Consider the following 21,672-nt stretch of genomic DNA (forward strand, 5'->3'; position numbering starts at 1 on the left):
TGTGAATTTTTTATTTTTTTTAATTCAAATTTAAAAAAAAAATTAAAAAAATGACATATACATAAGTATTCACAGCCTTGGCTCAATACTTTGTGACAGCCTTATTCCAAAATGGAATAAAGTCATTTTTGGTCCTCAAAATTGTACACACAACACCCCATAATGACAAGGTGAAAAGTTATTTTTTTGTTTTTTTTTATTCAAATAAAAAAAAAAGAAATTAAAAAAATGACATATACATAAGTATTCACAGCCTTGGCTCAATACTTTGTGACAGCTTTATTCCAAAATGGAATAAAGTCATTTTTGGTCCTCAAAATTGTACACACAACACCCCATAATGACAAGGTGAAAAGTTTATTTTTATTTTTATTTTTTATTCAAATTTAAAAAAAAAAAATTAAAAAAATGACATATACATAAGTATTCACAGCCTTGGCTCAATACTTTGTGACAGCCTTATTCCAAAATGGAATAAAGTCATTTTTGGTCCTCAAAATCGTACACACAACACCCCATAATAACAATGTGAATTTATTTTTTTATTTTTTTTTAAATTCAAATAAAAAAATAAATTAAAAAAATGACATATACATAAGTATTCACAGCCTTGGCTCAATACTTTGTGACAGCTTTATTCCAAAATGGAATAAAGTCATTTTTGGTCCTCAAAATTGTACACACAATACCCCATAATGACAAGGTGAAAAGTTTTTTTTTTGTTTTTTTTTATTCAAATAAAAAAAAAAGAAATTAAAAAAATGACATATACATAAGTATTCACAGCCTTGGCTCAATACTTTATGCTACAGCCTTATTCCAAAATGGAATAAAGTCATTTTTGGTCCTCAAAATTGTACACACAACACCCCATAATGACAAGGTGAGAAGTTTTTTTATTTTTTTATTTTTATTCAAATAAAAAAAAAGAAATTTAAAAAATTACATATACATAAGTATTCACAGCCTTGGCTCAATACTTTGTGACAGCTTTGATCCAAAATGGAATAAATTCATTTTTGTACTCAGAATTCTACACACAACACCCCATAATGACAATGTGAATTTTTTTTAATTTTTTTTTTTTTAATTCAAATTAAAAAAAATTTTTTTTAAAAATGACATATACATAAGTATTCACAGCCTTGGCTCAATACTTTGTGACAGCCTTATTCCAAAATGGAATAAAGTCATTTTTGGTCCTCAAAATTGTACACACAACACCCCATAATGACAAGGTGAGAAGTTTTTATTTTTATTTTTTTTTATTCAAATTAAAAAAAAGAAATTAAAAAAATGACATATACATAAGTATTCACAGCCTTGGCTCAATACTTTATGACAGCCTTATTCCAAAATGGAATAAAGTCATTTTTGGTCCTCAAAATTGTACACACAACACCCCATAATGACAAGGTGAGAAGTTTTTTTTTTTTTTTTTTTTTTATTCAAATAAAAAAAAAGAAATTAAAAAAATTACATATACATAAGTATTCACAGCCTTGGCTCAATACTTTGTGACAGCTTTATTCCAAAATGGAATAAAGTCATTTTTGGTCCTCAAAATTGTACACACAACACCCCATAATGACAATGTGAATTTTTTTTAATTTTTTTTTTTTAAATTCAAATTAAAAAAAAATTTTTTTTTTAAATGACATATACATAAGTATTCACAGCCTTGGCTCAATACTTTGTGACAGCCTTATTCCAAAATGGAATAAAGTCATTTTTGGTCCTCAAAATTGTACACACAACACCCCATAATGACAAGGTGAGAAGTTTTTTTTTTTTTTTTTTTTATTCAAATAAAAAAAAAGAAATTAAAAAAATTACATATACATAAGTATTCATAGCCTTGGCTCAATACTTTGTGACAGCCTTATTCCAAAATGGAATAAAGTCATTTTTGGTCCTCAAAATTCTACACACAACACCCCATAATGACAAGGTGAAAAGTTTTTTTTTTGTTTTTTTTAATTCAAATTAAAAAAAAAAATAACAAAAAATGACATATACATAAGTATTCACAGCCTTGGCTCAATACTTTGTGACAGCCTTATTCCAAAATGGAATAAATTCATTTTTGTACTCTAAATTCTACACACAATAAATATCCCATAATGACAATGTGAAAAAAAATTTTTTATTTTTTTTTCAATTAAAAAAGAAAGAAAAAAAGGAGGAATTGACATGTACATAAGTACTCACAGCCTCTGCTCAATACTTTATGTTACAGATTTATTCCAAAATGGAATACTCATTTTTGTCCTCAAAATTCTACACACAGTACCCCATAATGACTATGTGAAAAGGTTTTTTTTTTGTTTTGTTTTTTTATTTAAATAAATAAAATAAATAAAAATCACATGCACATAAGTATTCACAGCCTTTGCTTTGGGGTTTTTTTTAATAAAAAAATAAATAAAATAAAAATAAAAAAGAAGACATGTACATAAGTATTCACAGCCTTTGCTCAATGCTTTGTTACAGCCTTTTACAAAACGGAATAAAGTCATTTTCTTCCCTCAAAATTCTACACAAAATACCCCATAATGACAATGTGAAAAGTTAAAGGAAAAAAAATTCTAATTTAAAAAATAAAGAAGAAATTACATTTACATAAGTATTCACAGCCTTTGCTCAATACTTTATGCTACAGCCTTATTCCAAAATGGAATAAAGTCATTTTTGTCCTCAAAATTCTACACACAATACCCCATAAGGATGATGTGAAAGGTTCTTTTATTTTTATTTAAATAAATAAAATAAATAAAAATCACATGCACATAAGTATTCACAGCCTTTGCTTTGGGGTTTTTTTTAATTAAAAAAAATAATAATAATTTAAAAAAAAGACTTGTACATAAGTATTCACAGCCTTTGCTTAATGCTTTGTTACAGCCTTTTACAAAACGGAATAAAGTCATTTTCTTCCCTCAAAATTCTACACACAATACCCCATAATGACAATGTGAAAAGTTAAAGAAAAAAAATTCTAATTTAAAAAATAAAGAAGAAATTACATTTACATAAGTATTCACAGCCTTTGCTCAATACTTTATGCTACAGCCTTATTCCAAAATGGAATAAAGTCATTTTTGTCCTCAAAATTCTACACACAATACCCCATAAGGACGACGTGAAAGTTTTTTTTATTTATTTAAATAAATAAAATAAATAAAAACCACATGCACATAAGTATTCACAGCCTTTGCTCAATACTTTAAGCTACAGCCTTATTCCAAAATGGAATGAAGTCATTTATGTCCTCAAAATTCTACACACAATACCCCATAAGGACAATGTGTAAAGTTTATTTGTGTTTTATTTTTAAAAATTTGAATTCAAATAAATTAAATAAATCAAAATGACATGCACATAAGTATTCACAGCCTTTGCTCAATACTTTATGCTACAGCCTTATTCCAAAATGGAATAAAGTCATTTTTGTCCTCAAAATTCTCCACACAATACCCCAATGACATGTACATTAGTATTCACAGCATTTGCTGAATACTTTGTTGATACATACACTTGGGTAAAACATCCATCCACTTGGGTAAAACATCCATACACTTGGGTAAAACATCCATACACTTGGGTAAAACATCCATCCACTTGGGTAAAACATCCATACACTTGGGTAAAACATCCATACACTTGGGTAAAACATCCATCCACTTGGGTAAAACATCCATACACTTGGGTAAAACATCCATACACTTGGGTAAAACATCCATACACTTGGGTAAAACATCCATACACTTGGGTAAAACATCCATACACTTGGGTAAAACATCCATACACTTTGGTAAAACATCCATCCACTTGGGTAAAACATCCATCCACTTGGGTAAAACATACATACACTTGGGTAAAACATCCATACACTTGGGTAAAACATCCATACACTTGGGTAAAACATCCATACACTTGGGTAAAACATACATACACTTGGGTAAAACATCCATACACTTAGGTAAAACATCCATACACTTGGGTAAAACATCCATACACTTGGGTAAAACAGAATCCATCCTGTTTGGGTCCCACATCAACCTTAAGAAAGTCAATGACTTCACCATAAAAGTAGGTGACATTGTTATCACCAGGAAAGATGAGGTCACCTACCTAGGTTCCATTCTAGAGGCTAACCTTTCCTGGTGATAAAACGGCAACCAAGGTAATCAAAAAGGTCAACCAACGAACGAGATTTCTCTACAGAATCTCCTCTCTGGTCAACAAAAGCACCATGAGGATTCTGGCGGGAACTCTCGTTCAACCCTTTTTCGATTACGCATGCACCTCCTGGTACCCTAGCACCTCCAAAACCCTCAAATCTAAACTCCAAACATCTCAGAACAAGCTAGTCAGGTTACTTCTAGACCTCCACCCCAGATCCCACCTCACTCCTACCCACTTCTCCAAAGTGGGCTGGCTCAAGGTGGAGGACAGAGTTAAACAACTTGCACTGAGCCTGGTCTATAAAATCCGCTACACCTCCCTGATACCGAAGTACATGTCAAACTACTTCCTTAACGTAAATGACCGCCATAACCACAACACCAGGGGGTGCTCCACTAACCACGTTAAACCCAGATTCCGAACTAACAAAGGTCTTAACTCATTCTCCTTCTATGCCACATCAATGTGGAATGCGCTCCCAACAGGTGTAAAAGAAAGGGCATCTCTATCCTCCTTCAAAACCGCAATAAAAGTTCACCTCCAGGCAGCTACAACCCTAAACTAACACCCTCCCCGGATTGCTAATAATCAAATGTAAACAATCAAATGCAGATACTTTTTCTTATGCCTTCTGATCTCTCTCTCTCTCTCTCTCTCTATGTCCACTACTTGATGTCCATATCCTCCCCCACCCCCTCCACACCCCTGATTGGGGTGTGGAGGGTAGCCCATAAGGACCAGATGAGTAGCCCGCCGGCCTGTTCTAAAAATAGCTCAAATAGCAGCACTTACCAGTGAGCTGCATCTATTTTTTAAATTGTATTTATTTACTAGCAAGCTGGTCTCGCTTTGTCTGACATTTTTAATTCTAAGAGAGACAAAACTCAAATAGAATTTGAAAATCCAAGAAAATATTTTAAAGACTTGGTCTTCACTTGTTTAAATTCATTATTTTTTTTACTTTGCTTCTTATAACTTTCAGAAAGACAATTTTAGAGAAAAAATACAACCTTAAAAATGATTTTAGGATTTTTAAACACATATACCTTTTTACCTTTTAAATTCCTTCCTCTTCTTTCCTGACAATTTAAATCAATGTTCAAGTATTTTTTTATTTTTTTTTATTGTAAAGAATAATAAATACATTTTAATTTAATTCTTCATTTTAGCTTCTGTTTTTTCGACGAAGAATATTTGTGAAATATTTCTCCAAACTTATTATGATCAAAATTCCAAAAAATTATTCTGTCAAATCTAGAAAATCTGTAGAATCAAATTAAAATCTTATTTCAAAGTCTTTTGAATTTCTTTTAAAATTTTTGTTCTGGAAATTCTAGAAGAAATAATGATTTGTCTTTGTTAGAAATATAGCTTGGTCCAATTTGTTATATATTCTAACAAAGTGCAGATTGGATTTTAACCTATTTAAAACATGTCATCAAAATTCTAAAATTAATCTTAATCAGGAAAAATTACTAATGATGTTCCATAAATTATTTTTTTAAGTTTTTCTCTTCTTTTTTTCGGTTGAATTTTGAATTTTAAAGAGTCGAAATTGAAGATAAACTATGTTTCAAAATGTAATTGTCATTTTTTTTCGTGTTTTCTCCTCTTTTAAACCGTTCAATTAAGTGTAAATATCATGAATTATTAATAATAACATAGAGTTAAAGGTAAATTGAGCAAATTGGCTATTTCTGGCAATTTATTGAAGTGTGTATCAAACTGGTAGCCCTTTGCATTAATCACTACCCAAGAAGTAGCTCTTGCTTTCAAAAAGGTTGGTGACCCCTGGTATATATGATAATATATATCTGTATCATGAATCAATTTAAGTGACTTAAACAAGTTGAAAAACTTATTGGGGTGTTACCATTTAGTGGTCAATTGTACGGAATATGTACTTCACTGTGCAACCTACTAATAAAAGTCTCAATCAATCAATCAATGCAACTTTGCCAGCAATTACAGCCTCAAGTCTTTCTGAACAGGATGCCACAAGCCTGGCACACCTATCTTTGGGCAGTTTTGCCCATTTCTCTTTTTTTTTTAAAGACAACAATGAATTCGCTCCATTTTAGAATAAGGCTGTAACATGAGAAAATGTGGAAAAAGTGAATACTTTCCGGATGCGCTTTCCAATGGATGATTGGTGCAGCCATGAAGACAATTGCTCGAAATGGGGGGACTACTAAAAGGAGAGATGAAGGCAGCACGGGCAGAAATGAAGAGTGTGTGTGCACGTTACGCCAATGACGAGTGCGGCTGAGCTAAGTATAAAGTCCTGTAATTAGTCTCTCAGTGAGGGGAGCGGGGGACAGATGGCGCAGACCTTCCTACCCTGCACACACACACACACACACACACACACACACACACACACACTCTTGTATTTCTTACCTTCTTCAGACCTCCGAAAAATGCCCACCTCTTTAGCACCAGCCTTTCTAGATATATAAAGAAGTGTATTTACAACATTAATAATATATACATACTATGCAAATATAAAAAAGCCTTCACAAGAAAATCTTTGAATTTTGGCAGTGTTATAATAAAAGTCGTCATTTTACTCAACGCAAGTCAAAATTGTACAAGAAAAACTGGACAGTTGTGCAATATTATGATATAAGTTGGAATTTCACTCAACGGTCGCAATTTTACGAGAAAAGCTTAAAATGTGTACGAATTTTACTCGACAAAAGTCACAATTTTATAAGAGAACTTGAAAATGTTGGCAATGTTTTAATAATAATAATAATCGCAATTTTACTTGGCAAAATTATGACCATACCATACCATACCATACCGACTTTATTTATAAAGCCCTTTAAAGGCCTACTGAAAGCCACTACTAGCGACCACGCAGTCTGATAGTTTATATATCAATGATGAAATCTTAACATTGCAACACATGCCAATACGGTTAACTTATAAAGTGACATTTTAAAACTTCCCGGGAAATATCCGGCTGAAACATCGCGGTATGATGACGTATGCGCGTGACGAAGTCAGAGTAACGGAAGTTATGGTACCCCGTAGAATCCTATACAAAAAGCTCTGTTTTCATTTCATAATTCCACAGTATTCTGGACATCTTTTGCAATTTGTTTAATGAACAATGAAGGCTGCAAAGAAGACAGTTGTAGGTGGGATCAGTGTATTAGCAGCGGACTACAGCAACACAACCAGGAGGACTTTGTTGGAGCGCTAGCCGCGCTAGCCGCGCTAGTCGCGCTAGCCGCGCTAGTCGCGCTAGCCGCGCTAGCCGCCGACCTCACCTTGACTTCCTACGTCTCCGGGCCGCCAAACGCATCGGGTGAAGTCCTTCGTCCTTCTGCCGATCGCTGGAACGCAGGTGAGCACGGGTGTTGATGAGTAGATGAGGGCTGGCTGGCGTAGGTGGCGAGCTAATGTTTTTAGCATAGCTCTGTGAGGTCCCGTTGCTAAGTTGCTAAGTTAGCTTCAATGGCGTCGTTAGCACAGCATTGTTAACCTTCGCCAGCCTGGAAAGCATTAACCGTGTATTTACATGTCCACGGTTTAATAGTATTGTTGATTTTCTATCTATCCTTCCTTCTATCCTTTATTTTTTTGTTTCTATATGCAGTTAAAGCACGATGCTATCACGTTAGCTCGTAGCTAAAGCATTTCGCCGATGTATTGTCGTGGAGATAAAAGGCACTGAATGTCCATTTTGCGTTCTCGACTCTCATTTTCAAGAGGATATAGTATCCCAGGTGGTTTAAAATACAAATCTGTGATCCACAATAGAAAAAGGAGAGAGTGTGGAATCCAATGAGCCAGCTTGTACCTAAGTTACGGTCAGAGCGAAAAAAGATACGTCCATCACTGCCTCTCAAGTCCTTCACTGTAACGTTCCTCATCTACGAATCTTTCATCCTGGCTCAAATTAATGGGGTAATCGTCACTTTCTCGGTCCGAATCTCTCTCGCTCCATTGTAAACAACGGGGAATTGTGAGGAATACTAGCTCCTGTGACGTCACGCTACTTCCGCTACAGGCAAGGCTTTTTTTTTATCAGCGAGCAAAAGTTGCCAACTTTATCGTCGATTTTCTCTATTAAATCCTTTCAGCAAAAATATGGCAATATCGCGAAATGATCAAGTATGACACATAGAATGGATCTGCTATTCCCGTTTAAATAAAAAAAATCATTTCAGTAGGCCTTTAAAAACAACCACAGTTGAAAAACAAAGGGCTGTACACCACAAAGAAATAAAGGCAAAGGACAAGACTAAAAAATAAAATTTAAAACAGAAGTAAAATACACATTAAAAAAAGCAAATACAAAATTACCCTAAGAACAATTTTGTTAGATAAAAAGCAGTTAAAAGTTAAAAACAGTTAAAAGTTAAAAACAGTTTAAAGTCTCATGCTGACGAAAGTCATAATTTCACTAAAAAAAATGTCACTATTTTACACAAAAAAAAACAAAAAAAATTGGCAACATTGTGATAAAAGTCGGAATTTGATATGACAAATGTCACCATTTTGCATGAAAAAGTTAAAATTTGACATGGAAAAAGTTATAATTTTACGAGAAAACATCGCAATATTCCAGAAACAGAAGGAATGTGAGAAATTCTTCCCAATTTTATAAGAAAAAAGTCGACAAATTGTGAGAAAAAGACTGCTTTTTTTTTTATTTTTTGTTTTTGGTTTTTAATCTTCATTATTTACTTCAAGTTATTACAGTATGTCTCTATATATATTTTTTTTTTTTCTTAATTTTGGCCAAAGGGGGCGCATTTCAATTTCTTACACACACTTGTTATTACATATGTTGACCAGAGGGGGAGCACTTTTAAAAGCGTCACACAGTCAATTTGAAAAATCCCTCCTTTTTGGGACCACCCTCGTTTTGATAGATGTCACCAGCAGGGGTGCAAATGAGATCTCCATTTATTGTTTTTTGTAATGTGCTTAAGGCCGATGACAAACGAGTGACCCCTGTGCCGCACTTTGGACAACCCAGCTGTAGAAGCTAAGAGTTAATGGCTACTATAGTCTTAGTAGCGTAGTGTATTTGTTCATCCTATGCTCACATATGGGTTGTCTTACGTCAGCACCAGAAGTCGCAAAATCAGCTGTTCACCTGGCGGGTTTTTTCTGGGATGAATAGGGAAGTCCTTCTTTAGCTGCCGTCTTCTTTTATCATATATTGCTGCCTTTGCAATGTTTACTCTTGTATGCACTTTGAATCAACCAAAAATCCTGACTTTGGAGCAATGTTCACGGACTCTAGTATTTGGCTCTCTATTAGATGCAATGGTTTTCCATATTGGGACCAGGATTTATGTCCTAACTTGTTCACCGCTCCTCATATGGAAGCTACTTTTCCTTGTTTATGTCTCAAAGGTAGAAATACAAGAACACACACAAAAATCCTGATTTTGGAGCAATGTTCACGGACTCTAGTATTTGGCTCTCTATTAGATGCAATGGTTTTCCATATTGGGACCATGATTTCGGTCCTAACTTGTTCACCGCTCCTCATATGGAAGCTATGTTTCCTTGTTGATGTCTCAAGAAGGGTAGAAATACAAGAACACACACAAAAATCCTGACTTTGGAGCAATGTTCACAGACTCTAGTATTTGGCTCTCTATTAGATGCAATGGTTTTCCATACCGGGACCATGATTTATGTCCTAACTTGTTCACCGCTCCTCATATGGAAGCTACTTTTCCTTGTGGATGTCTCAAGAAGGGTAGAAGTACAAGAACACACACAAAAATCCTGACTTTGGAGAAATGTTCACGGACTCTAGTATTTGGCTCTCTATTAGATGCAATGGTTTTCCATATTGGGACCATGATTTATGTCCTAACATGGAAGCTACTTTTCCTTGTTGATGTCTCAAGAAGGGTAGAAATACAAGAACACACACAAAAATCCTGACTTTGGAGCAATGTTCACAGACTCTAGTATTTGGCTCTCTGTTAGATGCAATGGTTTTCCATATTGGGACCATGATTTATGTCCTAACTTGTTCACCGCTCCTCAAATGGAAGCTACGTTTCATTGTGGATGTCTCAAAAAGTGTAGAAATACAAGAACACACACAAAAATCCTGACTTTGGAACAATGTTCACGGACTCTAGTATTTGGCTCTCTATTAGATGCAATGGTTTTCCATACTGGGACCATTATTTCGGTCCTAACTTGTTCACCGCTCCTCATATGGAAGCTACTTTTCCTTGTTGATGTCTCAAGAAGGGTAGAAATACAAGAACACACACAAAAATCCTGACTTTGGAACAATGTTCACGGACTCTAGTATTTAACTCTCTATTAGATGCAATGGTTTTCCATACCGGGACCATGATTTATGTCCTAACTTGTTCACCGCTCCTCATATGGAAGCTACGTTTCATTGTGGATGTCTCAAGAAGGGTAGAAATACAGGAACACACACAAAAATCCTGACTTTGGAGAAATGTTCACAGACTCTAGTATTTGGCTCTCTATTAGATGCAATGGTTATCCATATTGGGGCCATGATTTATGTCCTAACGTGTTCACACCTCCTCATATGGAAGCTACGTTTCCTTGTTGATGTCTCAAGAAGGGTAGAAATACAAGAACACACACACAAATCCTGACTTTGGAACAATGTTCACGGACTCTAGTATTTGGCTCTCTGTTAGATGCAATGGTTTTCCATATTGGGACCCTGATTTATGTCCTAACATGGAAGCTACTTTTCCTTGTTGATGTCTCAAGAAGGGTAGAAATACAAGAACACACACAAAAATCCTGACTTTGGAGAAATGTTCACGGACTCTAGTATTTGGCTCTCTATTAGATGCAATGGTTTTCCGTATTGGGACCATAATTTATGTCCTAACTTGTTCACCGCTTCTCATAAGGAAGCTACATTTCCTTGTTTATGTCTCAAAGGTAGAAATACAAGAACACACACAAAAATCCTGACTTTGGAGCAATGTTCACGGACTCTAGTATTTGGCTCTCTATTAGATGCAATGGTTTTCCATATTGGGGCCATGATTTATGTCCTAACTTGTTCACACCTCCTCATATGGAAGCTACGTTTCCTTGTTGATGTCTCAAGAAGGGTAGAAATACAAGAACACACACACAGAGAGAGAGAGACATAGGGTAAGCGTCATCAGAATCGATAAAAGCTTGTAACCTACTTCACTCTGGTCCCAACAGGGATTTAGGTGAGAGACATCTTCCTCAGCCAGTCTCTCTTTGCGCTATTGTGGTCACATGACTCACCAGTGCACGTGACGCAGACACAACTACACAATCACACGTGCGACGTCGTGAATACTTCCACAGTGGAGCTCTACTCTCCAGCTTGACTGACTCCATCTTTACAAGAGTGTTTGGGGAACTCAATTCCTGCCGACTTCCTTCCTCTGCCCTCCTTCTCTTCCCCTTTCCCCTCTCAATTACTATTCTCATCCTCGCCTGCCATTCCACCATCTTTACAGGCTTCTCTTCCACCCTCCTCTCCTGTCACCGCGAGGGGGGAGAGAAACACCAAACCAAAAAAAAACCCATCAAAAAGTGGAATCTGTCAACATTTCCATGACCTCTACGGGTTTGTATTCAATCTGTGCCACCTGGACATGGCACAGCTTTCTACATATATAATGTAGTAACAGACACCTTCATAACAATATGTAATATGTACACACTGCAAGTATATATATAATGTAGTAACAGACACCTTCATAACAATATGTAATATGTACAATATACACACTGCAAGTATATATATATATATATATATATATATATATATATATATATATATATATATATATATATATATATATATATATATATATAATGTAGTAACAGACACCTTTATAACAATATGTAATATGTACAATATACACACTGCAAGTATATATATAATGTAGTAACAGACACCTTCATAACAATATGTAATATGTACAATATACACACTGCAAGTATATATATAATGTAGTAACAGACACCACAGAAGGTGGGGACAAGGTTGACAACTTGATTTATCAGGAAAGCGATTATTAATAACCATACGGAAGGGACTTACGCTGTCTTTAAGTTGAAGTGGATTGCTTCGGTGACACCCAGTGGCCACAATGAATCATTAAGATAAGCTCATTACACGGTAAGTCGGACGACGTGGACACGTTTTTTACTGAATACTATTTAATTCTGCCTTGGTGACTTTGGGATGATGTGGACACGTTTGTTACTGAATACTACTTAATTCTGCCTTGGTGACTTTGTATGTAAAAGTAATACGCAACTATAATTGACAAATCAAAATCCAGTAAGCCATTGATTCATTTGTTCGATCCATCGGACAAAATATTGCATTTTTCGGACCATAAGGCCCCCGTTTTGTGGGCGCTCTTGTTTACGTGCCTCCACTTCGACAGTGTCTTCGTTGCATGGATAGTTTTTAGCGCTTCCATAGCGAGTCGACTGACATATATAAGTTGGAAGTCTACGCTACGTTGTGTTAGAAGTGGCAACAGCCGGAGGATGAATGCTCCACAACAGGAGGATGGAGAAAAATAAGATTATTGACTAGATCCAGGACTTATGCAGATCCTAAATACACATCAGCAGGTACCAACGGGTAAGAAAAGTTGGTTTTGCATAACATTGCGCAACAAAACGGCAGATAATGTCTCCTAATAGGTGCCATTTTGGGGTCCTAATACACACCATAATAATACCGTATGTTGAAGCACAGTACGTCTGACTATGGTAGTCGTAATGCGCCGACAATCCATCAAGCGATGCGGCGTTGGAGCTTGCCAAAGTCATACTCAAACATTTTGACAGATTTTTGAACGCTACGTGCAACGTTCTATATTCTCGATGAAACATCAACGTTTAGGTGTTGCTTGTTTACGTTTACTTGCTGGCGTCATTTATTGAACAGGTGTCAACCTGCAGTCCACACAAATCTTTACTACGTGACCGGCATATACCGGCACAACCAGAATTAATACGTGCACAAGACTGTTTGTATCTCACATGCTATCACACACAAGTAAACACTCTGCAGGACTGCTAGTATCGCACATATTACCTCACATGAGTAAACACGCTGCAGGACTTATTGTATCGCACATGATATCACACACAAGTAAACACGCTGCAGGACTGCTTGTATCACACATGAGATCACACATGATTAAACACGGCGCAGGACTGCTTGTATCGCACATGATATCACAAACGAGTAAACATGCCACAGGACTGCTTGTATCGCACATTATGTCACACACAAGTAAACATGCTGCAAGACTGCTTATATTGCACATGATATCACACACAAGTAAACATGCCGCACGACTGCTTGTATCACACATGATATCACAAACGAGTAAACATGCCACAGGACTGCTTGTATCGCACATTATATCACACACAAATAAATATGCTGCAGTACTGCTTGTATTGCACATGATATCACACAAGTAAACACGCTGCAGGACTGCTTGTATCGCACATGATATCACACACAAGTAAACACGCTGCAGGACTGCTTGTATCTCACACGCTATCACACACAAGTAAACACTCTGCAGGAGTGCTTGTATCGCACACAATATCTCACATGAGTAAACAAGCTGCGGACTTTTTGTATCTCACATGCTATCACACACAAGTAAACACTCTGCAGGACTGCTTGTATCGCACATAATATCTCACATTTATTTATTTATTTATTTACATGAGTAAACACGCTGCAGGACTTTTTGTATCGCACATGATATCACACACAAGTCAACACGCTGCAGGACTTCTTGTAGCGCACATGGTATCACACACAAGTTAATATGCTGCAGTACTGCTTGTATTGCACATGATATCACACAAGTAAACACACTGCAAAACAGCTTGTATCGCACATGATATCCCACACAAGTAAACACGCTGCAGGACAGCTTGTATCGCACATGATATCACAAACGATTAAACATACCACAGGACTGCTTGTTTTGCACATTATATCACACACAAGAAAACATGCTGCAAGACTGCTTATATTGCACATGATATCACACAAGTAAACATGCCGCACGACTGCTTGTATCACACATGACATCCCACACAAATAAATATGCTGCAGTACTGCTTGTATTGCACATGATATCACACAAGTAAACACGCTGCAGGACTGCTTGTATCGCACATGATATCACACACAAGTAAACACGCAGCAGGTCACTGCTTGTATCTCACACGCTATCACACACAAGTAAACACTCTGCAGGAGTGCTTGTATCGCACATAATATCTCACATGAGTAAACACGCTGCAGGACTTTTTGTATCGCACATGATATCACACACAAGTCAACACGCACAAATAAAGACGCTGTAGGACTGCTTGTATCTCACATGCTATCACACACAAGTAAACACTCTGCAGGACTGCTTGTATCGCACATAATATCTCACATTTATTTATTTATTTATTTACATGAGTAACACACTGCAGGACTTTTTGTATCGCACATGATATCACACACAAGTCAACACGCTGCAGGACTTCTTGTAGTGCACATGGTATCACACACAAGTTAATATGCTGCAGTACTGCTTGTATTGCACATGATATCACACAAGTAAACACGCTGCAGGACAGCTTGTATCGCACAAGATATCCCACACAAGTAAACACGCTGCAGGACAGCTTGTATCGCACATGATATCACAAACGAGTAAACATGCCACACGACTGCTTGTTTTGCACATTATATCACACACAAGAAAACATGCCGCACGACTGCTTGTATCACACATGACATCACACACAAGTAAATATGCTGCAGTACTGCTTGTATTGCACATGATATCACACAAGTAAACACGCTGCAGGACTGCTTGTATCGCACATGATATCACACACAAGTAAACACGCAGCAGGTCACTGCTTGTATCTTACATGCTATCACACACAAGTAAACACTCTGCAGGAGTGCTTGTATCGCACATAATATCTCACATGAGTAAACACGCTGCAGGACTTTTTGTATCGCACATGATATCACACACAAGTCAACACGCACAAATAAAGACGCTGTAGGACTGCTTGTATCTCACATGGTATCACACACAAGTAAACACTCTGCAGGGACTGCTTGTATCGCACATAATATCTCACGTGAGTAAACACGCTGCAGGACTTTTTGTATCGCACATGATATCACACACAAGTCAACACGCTGCAGGACTTCTTGTAGCGCACATAATATCACACACAAGTTAATATGCTGCAGTACTGCTTGTATTGCACATGATATCACACAAGTAAACACGCTGCAGGACAGCTTGTATCGCACATGATATCCCACACAAGTTAACACGCTGCAGGACAGCTTGTATCGCACATGATATCACAAACGAGTAAACATGCCACAGGACTGCTTGCATCGCACATTACATCACACACAAGTAAACATGCTGCAAGACTGCTTATATTGCACATGATATCACACACAAGTAAACATACCGCACGACTGCTTGTATCACACATGACATCAATCAATCAATCAATGTTTATTTATATAGCCCTAAATCACAAGTAAATATGCTGCAGTACTGCTTGTATTGCACATGATATCACACAAGTAAACACGCTGCAGGACTGCTTGTATTGCACATGATATCACACACAAGTAAACACGCTGCAGGACTGCTTGTATCTCACATGCTATCACACGCAAGTAAACACTCTGCAGGAGTGCTTGTATCGCACATAATATTGCACATGAGTAAACACGCTGCAGGACTTTTTGTATCGCACATGATATCACACACAAGTCAACACGCACAAATAAAGACGCTGTAGGACTGCTTGTATCTCACATGCTATCACACACAAGTAAACACTCTGCAGGACTGCTTGTATCGCACATAATATCTCACGTGAGTAAACACGCTGCAGGACTTTTTGTATCGCACATGATATCACACACAAGTCAACACGCTGCAGGACTTCTTGTAGCGCACATGATATCACACACAAGTCAACACGCTGCATGACTTCTTGTAGCGCACATGGTATCACACACAAGTTAATATGCTGCAGTACTGCTTGTTTTTACATCCCATAATAGCAATTGACGTTTGGCAGCAAAAGGAGGAATTAATTGACACAGAAGCAATGAATTGGTGATTTGTGCAGAAGGTGTTTGGCACACAGCAGCCAGGTGAAGGCGTCAGGTGGTATCAGTCAGTCAGGTCGTATCGCTGCAATCTGTCTGATGATGTCATTGCTTCTGCGGCCAAGCCAAAGATGCGACGCGACACAGATGCCGTCTCTTCCCCTCCGTGGCCGGGGTTCTAATCTACGCCGCTGAATGGAAGTCAGACCATCAAAACACTCGGAATCCAGTTTGACCCAAATTCTGTTCCATTTATCCAAATCTTCCAGCCCTACTTTTAGCATGATGCACATGTTGCCATGGAAACCGCACTCATCACCATATTCACGTCTTGTTTCACACGCTGCGGAACTACGTTGTATTATGACTGCATTGGAGGTAGCGTTATCGTATGTCACTATCGGACTCCAGGTAAATGTCTGATCCACTCTGATGGCATCCAAGTATCAGATGACGTGTGCTTGCATGTAAAATGTGTGATATCATGTGCGATACAAGCAGTCCTGCAGCGTGTTTACTTGTGTGTGATATCATGTGCGATACAAGCAGTCCTGCAGAGTGTTTACTTGTGTGTGATATCATGTGAGATACAAGCAGTCCTGCAGCGTGTTTATTTGTGTGTGATAGCATGTGAGATACAAGCTGTCCTGCAGCGTGTTTACTTGTGTGTGATAGCATGTGCGATACAAGCTGTCCTGCAGCGTGTTTATTTGTGTGTGATAGCATGTGAGATACAAGCTGTCCTGCAGCGTGTTTATTTGTGTGTGATAGCATGTGAGATACAAGCTGTCCTGCAGCGTGTTTATTTGTGTGTGATAGCATGTGAGATACAAGCTGTCCTGCAGCGTGTTTATTTGTGTGTGATAGCATGTGCGATACAAGCTGTCCTGCAGCGTGTTTACTTGTGTGTGATAGCATGTGCGATACAAGCAGTCCTGCAGCGTGTATATTTGTGTGTGATAGCATGTGAGATACAAGCTGTCCTGCAGCGTGTTTACTTGTGTGGGATATCATGTGCGATACAAGCTGTCCTGCAGCGTGTTTACTTGTGTGATATCATGTGCAATACAAGCAGTACTGCAGCATATTAACTTGTGTGTGATACCATGTGCGCTACAAGAAGTCCTGCAGCGTGTTGACTTGTGTGTGATATCATGTGCGTTACAAAAAGTCCTGCAGCGTGTTTACTCACGTGAGATATTATGTGCGATACAAGCACTCCTGCAGTGTTTACTTGTGTGTTATAGCATGTGAGATACAAGCAGTCCTACAGCGTCTTTATTTGTGCGTGTTGACTTGTGTGTGATATCATGTGCGATACAAAAAGTCCTGCAGCGTGTTTACTCATGTGAGATATTATGTGCGATACAAGCACTCCTGCAGAGTGTTTACTTGTGTGTGATAGCATGTAAGATACAAGCAGTGACCTGCTGCGTGTTTACTTGTGTGTGATGTCATGTGTGATACAAGCAGTCGTGCGGCATGTTTACTTGTGTGTGATATCATGTGCAATATAAGCAGTCTTGCAGCATGTTTTCTTGTGTGTGATATCATGTGCAAAACAAGCAGTCCTGTGGCATGTTTACTCGTTTGTGATATCATGTGCGATACAAGCTGTCCTGCAGCGTGTTTACTTGTGTGGGATATCATGTGCGATACAAGCAGCATGTTATGGCCTGATCCTGTATGAAGTGAACACGAGCAGGACATCACCACCGCCGTCTTTAAAAGATAATTGTAGCCTTCAGTGTATTTGTCACTTTCTTCTATTATCTTCCATCCGCATGATGCGTTAATGCTGGAAACTAATGAGAGTGTAAGTCACCACCCCCACCTCCTCTTCCTCCCTCCCTAGTTCCGGTGTACGCTCTTATCTGTCCCCAGCTCTACTTTCATGGTAAACCGTGCGTGCGTGCGTGCGCACACACACCATTAGTTTCATTGCTTTCCCCCATTTTCCAATTCCTCCCTCTCCTTCTCCTTCTTGTTACCTCCACACCACCCCCACCCTTTACTGCTCCTCTCCCTCAATTTCCTTTTCCCATTCTAATTTTTCGCCATTTTCTCTCTCAGGCTCTTCGTGTCTCGCAGGGAACACGAATCGCAGCGCATCGACTACACACTAGGGCCGGGCGACAAAACGATATCGACGTGCATCCCGGCGGAACACGTAATCGGCATCGACGTACTATATTTTTTTCTTTCTTCTTCGTGGAAAGAAAGCGGAAGTACGGAAGCAAGGTCGGTTGCACAAAACCGATGGCTGATCAGTGGGAGTGGCTCGCTAACAGCCAAACAGGTGACAGTATCAACTATCAAGTAGAGATAAATGCGTTAAAATGTAATATCGGAAATTATCGGTATCAGTTTTTTTATCATCTGTATCGTTTTTTTTTGTTTGTTTGTTTTTTTTTTTTTTTTTTAATTAGATCAACATAAAAAACACAAGATACACTTACAATTAGTGCACCAACCCAAAAAACCTCCCTCCCCCATTTCTTTCTGTTATCAATATTCTGCTTCCTACATTATATATCAATATATATCAATACAGTCTGCAAGGGATACAGTCCGTAAGCACACATGATTGACTCGACACCGAGGATGTCGTTGTGGCTTGTACAGCCCTTTGAGACACTTGTGATTTAGGGCTATATAAATAAACATTGATTGATTGATTGATTGATTGTGCGTGCTGCTGCTCCACTAATAGTACTAACCTTTAACACTTCATTTTACTAATTTTCAATAATTACTAGTTTCTATGTAACTGTTTTTATATTGTTTTACTTTCTTTTTTATTCAAGAAAATTTTTTTATTTTAGTTATTTTTTTTCATTTTTTTAAAAAGTACCTTATCTTCACCATACATGGTTGTCCAAATTAGGCATAATAATGTGTTAATTCCACGACTGCATATATCGGTTGATATCGGTATCGGTTGATATCGGTATCTGTAATTAAAGAGTTGGACAATATCGGAATATCGGCAAAAAGCCATTATCGGACATCCCTACTATCAAGTTTGCTTGATTCTTTGCATGGAGTGAGAAGAGGAAGTCAAAATGAAGAAATTGTGGATAACAGAGGAAAAGTAACTTTTTTTGGTTGTTTTCAAACGGACCGTAGTCAGACCAATACGGCCTGTACATGATGCAAGGCCAGAGCGCTAATACCACACCACCTTAGCTCACCCTTTAGAGCACAGCTGTAACTCCCTGCCACGATACCTGCAGAAAATAGTTCTTCTCAGGTTTCTCCATGTTTACATTTTCACTATTTTCTTACACTTTATGAAGCATTTCTTACATATTCCTTCATTTTAAGAGCTTATAGTTAAAGGCCTACTGAACCACTACTAGCGACCACGCAGTCTGATAGTTTATATATCAATGATGAAATCTTAACATTGCAACACATGCCAATACGGCCGGGTTAACTTATAAAGTGACATTTAAAATTTCCCGGGAAATATCCGGCTGAAACGTCGCGGTATGATGACGTATGCGCGTGACGTAGTCAGTTTAACGGAAGTTATGGTACCCCGTAGAATCCTATACAAAAAGCTCTGTTTTCATTTCATAATTCCACAGTATTCTGGACATCTTTTGCAATTTGTTTAATGAACAAATGTCCACTGTTTAATAGTATTGTTGATCTTCTGTCTATCCTTCCAGTCAGGGGTTTATTTCTTTTGTTTCTATATGCAGTTAAAGCACGATGCTATCACGTTAGCTCGTAGCTAAAGCGTTTCGCCGATGTATTGTCGTGGAGATAAAAGGCACTGAATGTCCATTTCGCGTTCTCGACTCTCATTTTCAAGAGGATATAGTATCCGAGGTGGTTTAAAATACAAATCCGTGATCCACAATAGAAAAAGGAGAGAGTGTGGAATCCAATGAGCCAGCTTGTACCTAAGTTACGGTCAGAGCGAAAAAAAATATGTATTTCACTGCATTTTAGTCCGTCACTCTAACGTTCCTCATCCACAAATCTTTCATCCTCGCTCAAATTAATGGGGTAATGGTCCGAATCGCTCTAGCTGCGTTGAAAACAATAGGAAAATATGAGGGAGTGAACAACTGACAACGTCACGCTACTTCCGGTAGGGGCAATGCTTTTTTTTTATCGCGAGACCAAAAGTTGCGAACTTTATCGACTAAATCCTTTCAGCAAAAATATGGCAATATCGCAAAATGATCAAGTATGACACATAGAATGGATCTGCTATTCCCGTTTAAATAAAAAAAATTCATTTCAGTAGGCCTTTAAGTGCTCAATGTGACTTTACTATTTTGTCGACATTGAGTGTTTTCCACGCTTGTGTTGACATTTCTTCTCTGCCTTGAGAGCTGAGGGGATTATAATCAGAGGAAGTTACATTTCATACTTTTCTCCAAGTCCTTGTTTTCGATAGGTCATAAAAAACTTCAATAATTATCGACGGGTCGATACAAAACACTTAAATTGTGAAACAGTGTTCAGCCCTACCACACACACACACACACACACACACACACACACACGCACGACGAGACGAGAACAACCTTTTCTACACCACACAAGGGAAAAAAACAAGTATTGCTATGTTCCAAGCGGTTTTCGGAGGTACAAAGTAATACATAAGAAATAGGGGGCATTTGAGGACAGCGAATAGGCCCATCAATAACAGCACGAGAGGCGGGACTATGGCGTCACATTAGTACCAAAAATCCAAGCGCGTAAAAACTGTTATCGTGCGCTGGCTCGTTTTGCGCGCGCGCGGTGCCTTTCTTCGCGCGCGCGCTGTCTCGGTCTGCGCGCTGTCATGTTTCATTTTGGTACTTTGGGGGCGGGCATGCTTAGACCGCTCCTTCTTTCTGATTGGCTTTGAGCAATCAGAAGTATAGCAGGGCGGGTCATCGTCAATATGTCTTAAGATTTACGGAGGAAGAAGTGGATCAAAAAATGTTGGCTGAAAAAGAGGTAAGTTATTGAACTGGTTTGGAGTGATTGTAAGGGTACTATTACTAAAAATAATAATAATACATTTTTATTTATAAAACACTTTTCATACATTTAAAATGCAGCTCAAAGTGCTTTACATAGTTAAAAACAAAATGAGAAATAACACCCACACCCCATGAAGACAGTCAAACCAAACATGTACATAAAAATAAACAAACAACAACAACAACAATAATAATAATAACAACACAATGACAATAGCCAATCACAGGAACCCTCTGGACGTGGAGATCCAGAGGGCTCTTTGAGGAAACACTAGATGATCAAATAAATGGATTAAAAATAATTAAAATACACATCAG

The 21,672-nt window shown here is 37.8% G+C and overlaps 1 protein-coding gene across 1 annotated transcript in view; it reads right to left on the reverse strand.

Moving 5' to 3' along the window:
* Positions 1–21,672, reverse strand: part of grm5b (glutamate receptor, metabotropic 5b) — a 164,455-nt gene that overhangs the window by 93,798 nt on the left and 48,985 nt on the right. The gene's annotated exons all lie outside the window — the stretch shown is intronic.

The sequence above is a fragment of the Entelurus aequoreus genome, linkage group LG13 (assembly GCF_033978785.1).
Source record: "Entelurus aequoreus isolate RoL-2023_Sb linkage group LG13, RoL_Eaeq_v1.1, whole genome shotgun sequence".
Lineage (NCBI taxonomy): Eukaryota > Metazoa > Chordata > Actinopteri > Syngnathiformes > Syngnathidae > Entelurus > Entelurus aequoreus.